This window comes from Marmota monax, unplaced genomic scaffold, assembly GCF_021218885.2.
Source record: "Marmota monax isolate L192 unplaced genomic scaffold, Marmota_monax_Labrador192_F-V1.1 WCK01_AAM20220418_F8-fsc00389, whole genome shotgun sequence".
In the NCBI taxonomy this organism is placed as follows: domain Eukaryota; kingdom Metazoa; phylum Chordata; class Mammalia; order Rodentia; family Sciuridae; genus Marmota; species Marmota monax.
In genome coordinates this window covers 108,117-114,116 of record NW_026692795.1, presented here as the reverse complement: position 1 = coordinate 114,116, position 6,000 = coordinate 108,117, and positions in this window count along the sequence as shown.

Genomic DNA, 6,000 nt, shown 5'->3' with positions numbered 1-6,000 from the left:
TCTAGCTCAAACCCTAACCATAAACTGAACCCTAACACTAACCCTAGGAGTAACCCAAATCCTTGTCCTAATCCTAAACTTAACCTAAGCCCTAACACTAGCAATAAATTTATTCATTACTCCATTAATAAACCTAAACCATATGCTAACCCGAGGCCTAACCCTAACACTAACACCAACCCTATACATTATTCTAACACTAACCTGAACTATAAACCTAACTCTATCCATTACTTTAACCCTAACCCTAATCCTAATGCTAATTTGAGCCCTAACCTTAAACCTTAACCCAAACAAAACCCTAATTCATACTCTGACCCTAATAATAACCTAGCTCTATACCTGACCCCTACACGAAACCTGACCTTTACACTAGACTTAGCCATAAACCTATCCCTAACACTATCCCTAACCATAATCCCAGACCTGACATCATCCCTAGCCCTAATCCTAGCCCTATCCCTAGCCCTAATCCTAGCCCTAACCCTAACACAAACCCTAGCCCTCAACCTAGCCCTAAACCTAGACTTAATCCTAACCCGAACACTCACCCTATCCATATCCCTAAATATAACCCTTGCCCTAGCACTGAACATAGTTATAACATCATCCCTTCCCCTAAAACTAACTCTAACCCTAGCCTTAATCATAGGCCTAACCCTAACACTAATCATAGCGCTAGACCTAGCCCAATTTGAACACTAACCTTAACCCTACACCTAACCCTAGCCCTAGGAATAACTCTAACTCACACCCAAGCCCTATTTCTATTTATAACCCTATTTATTACCATAACACTCTCAATAGACCTTAACTTAGCTCTAACCCTAGCCATAGGCCTAACCCTAGATCTAACCATAACCCTAAATCCAACCCTAATCTTAAACACTAATGCTAACCTATCCCTAACCCTAACATTATAATTAACCCTAACTCTAACACAAACCTAACCCTAACCCTAAACCTTACTCTGGACACTCACCCTAAACTGAAACCTAATACAAACTCTAATTCTAAAATTAACACTAACCCTTACACTAAAACTAACCCTTACCTTAACCCTAACACTAATCCTAAACTTAACCCTAAAACTAACCTAAACCTACCCCTAAACCTAACCCTAAACTTAAACCTAACCAAAAACCTAATCCTACCAATAACTCTAACACTAACCCTAACAATAAACTTAACATTAACATTAACTCTAACCCTATATTAATCTTAACTGTAACCCTAAAACTAACAATAACCCTAACCCTAATCCTAACTCAAACCCTAAACCTAACCCTAACACTAATCTGAATCTTAACCCTAAACCTAACCCCAACCCTTACCCTAAAACTAAACTTAACCTTAAACCTAAACCTATCAATAAACTTATGGCAAAGCCTAACACTAATCTTAACCCTAACACTAAACTTAACCCTTAACCTAATTATAACACTAACCATAAAACCTAACCCTAAACCTAAAACTAACTAAAAACTTATCCTTAACTCTAAGAGTATAATAAAGCCTAACCCTAACACAAAATAACACTAACCCTAACCCTAACCCTAACACTCACCCTAACACTAACCCTAACACGAACACTAATTCTAACACTAACAATCAACCTAACCCTAAACGTAACCATAACCCAAACCTTAAACTTAACCCTAACCCTAACACTAACACTAACCCTAACATTAACCCTAAACCTAATCCTAAACCCAACCCTAACCCTAACCCTAATGCAAACCATAACCCTAACTCTAACACGAACCCCAAGTTTAACCCTAACCCTAACCCTAACACTAACACTAACACTACCCTAAATCTAACCCTAACACTAACACCAACTGTAACACTAACCCTAAACCTAAACCTAACCCTAAAAATAAACCTAACCACAATCCTAAAACTATCAGTAATTCTAATCCTAAACATAACTACAAACCTAACACTAACCCTAACCCTAACACTAACCCTAACCCTAACACTAATACTAACTCTAACCTTAATCCTAACACTAAACCAAAATATTACCCTAATCCTAACCCTAACCATAATCCTAACACTAAACATAACCCTAATCCTAACACAAACCATAAACCTAACCCTAACTCTAACCCTAACACTAACACTATCACTAACTTTACTCTAACCCTAACCCCAACCCTAAAACTAACCCTAACCGTAAGCCTACCACTAACCCTAACAATAACTCTAATCCTAAGCCTAACTCTAACCCTCACCCTAATTCTAACTGTAAGCTAACCCTAAACCTAACACTAATCCTAAAACTAAACCTAAACCTAACTATAACCCTAACCCTAACCCTAACACTAACCCTATCCCTAACCATAACTTTAAACCTAAAGCGGACACTAACCCTAACCCTAAACCTAACACAAAAACAAAACCTAACACTAACCCTAACCTAAACCTAACCCTAAACCTACCCCTAACACTAATCCTAACCCTAACCCAATCTTGAAGCCAAACACTAACCTAAACCTAACCCTAAACCTAATCCGAACCATAACTGAAATCTTAAACATAATCCTAACCGTAACCCTAAGAAAAATCCTAACACTAACCATAACACTAACCCTAACCCTAACCCTAACACTAACCCTAACCCTACACTAACACTATTTTAACCATAAACCTAACCCTAACCCTAACCCTAACTCACCAAAAAACTTACCTTAACCCTTACCCTAACAATAACCCTAACAATAACCCTAAATCAAATCCTAAACATAACACTAACCCTATTCTTAAACCTAACCCTAATCCTAACCCTATCCCTAACCCTAAATCTAATCCTATCCCTAATGCATCACTAACACTAACCCTGACTCTATCCCTAAACCTAAACCCAACCCTGACCTAACCCTAACAATAACCCTAACCTTAACCTAACTGTAACCCTAAACCTAAACCTAACACTAACCCTAAACCTAACCCTAACACAAATCAAAAAACTAACCTTAACACAAACCCTAACCCTAACAGTAAATTTAACAAGAACACTAACCCTAATCGTAACCCTAATCTTAAACCTAATCCTAACAATAACCCTAATCCTATCTCTAACCCTAAACCTAACCCTAAAAATAACCCTAACCCTAACCCTCACCCTTAAACTAATTCTAAATCTAACACAAACACAAACCCTATTACTGATCCTAACCCTAACCCTAACCTAAACTTAACCCAAACCCTAAAATTAACTTTAACCATAACCCTAACCTTAACCCTAACTCTAACCCTAACCATAACCCTAACCTAACCCTAATCCTAACCCAAATCCTACCCATAACCAAAAACCTAACCCTATGTGAAACCCTAAATACAAACCTAATCCTAAATGTAACCTTAATCTTAACACTAATTTTAACCCTAATATAAACCCTAACACAACCCTAACACTAAATCTAACCCTAAACATAAACCAAACCCTAACCTTAACCCTAACCATAACAATAAACTTAACCCTAACTCTAACACTAATTCTAACCATAACATTTACCAAAACCGTAAACCATACCCTAATGCGAAAATCTTCCTAAACCTAAACCGAAACCTAACACTAACCTTAACACTAAACTTAACCATAACCATAAACCTAACACAAACATTAACCCTTACCCTAACCCTAACTCTAACTCTAACATAAACTCTAACTTTAAACCTATTTGTAATCCTAACACTAACCCTAACCCTAACCCTAATGCTAACCTTAACACTAACCCTAACTCTATCCCTAATGCTAACCTGAACACTAACTGTAAAACTAACCCTAACACTAATACTAAAACTACACATAACCCTAATCCGAACCCAATTTTAACCCTAACAATAACTCTAACCCTAACACTAACCACAACCCTTACTCCAACCCTAACCCTAACAGTAACCCTAACACCAACACTATACCTAACCCTAACACTAACACTAAACCTAATCCAAATTCGAAACCTAACCATAACAATAAACCTAACCTTAACCCTAAGACTCATCCTAACACTAACCCTAAACCTAACACTAACCCTAACACTTACCCTAGCACTAACCCAAACCCGAACCCTAAATTTAACTCTAACCATAATCCTAACTGTAATCCTAAACCTAACCCTAACACAAACCCTAACTCTAAACCTAACCCTAACCCTAACACAAACTATAATGTCATCCCTAACCCTAACTCTAACCCTAACCCTAACCCTGACCCTAACTGTAACACTAACCCTAAACCTAACCCTAACATTAATATTAATCCTAACCCTAATCCTAAACCTAACCCTAAACCTAACAAAAACTGTAACTCTAATCATAACCCTAACACTATCCTATCCGTAAGCCTAACCTTACCCTATCCGTAACCATAACCAACCCTACCCTAAAGCTAAAATTAAACTTAACCTTTACTCTAACCCCAACACTAACCCTAACTCTAACCCTAAATATAACTCTAACACAACCGCTTATCTTAACCTAACACTAACCCTAACCCTAAAACTAACCTTAACCCTAACCCTAACACTAACCCTAAACCTAAATCTAAACCTAACACAAACCCAAACCCTAACCCTAACACTAACCCTAACCCAAATCCTAACAGTAACTGTAAACCTAAAAAAACTATACCGTAACACTAACACTATCCCTAACACTAATCCTAACCCTAAATCTAACAATCACCCTAACCTAACCCTAACTTTAACCCGAACCTGAAACCGAACTTTAACAATAAACCTAACTCTAACCCTCACACTAACACTCACCCTAAATCTAACTGTAAGCCTAAACCTAACCCTAACACTAACCCTAACACAAACTCTAACTCTAAACCTAACCCTAACCCTAACACAAACCATAATGCTAACCCTAATCCTAACTCTAACCATAACCCTAACCAAACCAAAACCTAACACTAACCCTAACCTTAACCCTAAAAGTAATACTAACACTAACCCTAATGCTAAATCTAATCCTAATCCTAACCATAAATTTAAACCTAACCTGAACCCTAATATTAACACAAACCGTAATCCTAACTCTAACTCTAACCCTAACAATAACCATAACCCTAACCCTAACCATAACCATGACACTAACCCTAAACATAACACAAACCCTAACCATAACCCTAACCCTAACCTAACCCCAACCCTAACCATAATCTTACCCTAATCATAACCATAACCATAACATTAACCCTAAACCTAACACAAACCCTAACCATAAATATAACCCTAACCTAACCCTAACCCTAACTTAACCCTGACTCTAACTCTAATTCTAATTTAACCCTAAACCTCAAGCTAAATCCAATGCTAACCCTAAAACTTACCTTAACCCTAAAGCTAACCCAGGCCCTAACACTAACCCTAAACCTAATCCTAAATCTAAACCTAACACAAACACTTACCCTAACCCTAACCCTAACCCTGACCCTACCACTAACACTAACCCTAACTCAAATTCTAACCTTAACCCTAAGATTAAGTCTAGACCTTACGGTAACCCTAACCTTAACCCAAAATCTAACCCTAGCCATAACCCTAACCCTAATACTAACCCTAAACCTATCACTTACCCTATTGCTAATCCTAACCCTAACCCTAACCCTAATCATAATCCTAACCCTAAATCTAAAACAAACCCTAACCCAAATCATAACCCTAAACGTAACCAAAACCTAACCCTAAATCTTACCGAAACATAAACCTAAAACTTACCATATTATTAACACTAACACTAACCCTAACCCGAATCCTACCACAAACCCTAACCTCAACCCTAATACTATCACTAATCCTAAACCTAAACCTAACGCTAAACCTAACACTAACACTAACCCTAAAACTAAACTTAATCCTATTCATAACCCTAAACCTAAACCTAAAACTAATCCTAACACAACCCTAAAACCTAACCCTAAACCTAACACAAACCCTAACCCTAACCCTAACCCTAAACTTTACACTAACCCTAAACCTAACCATA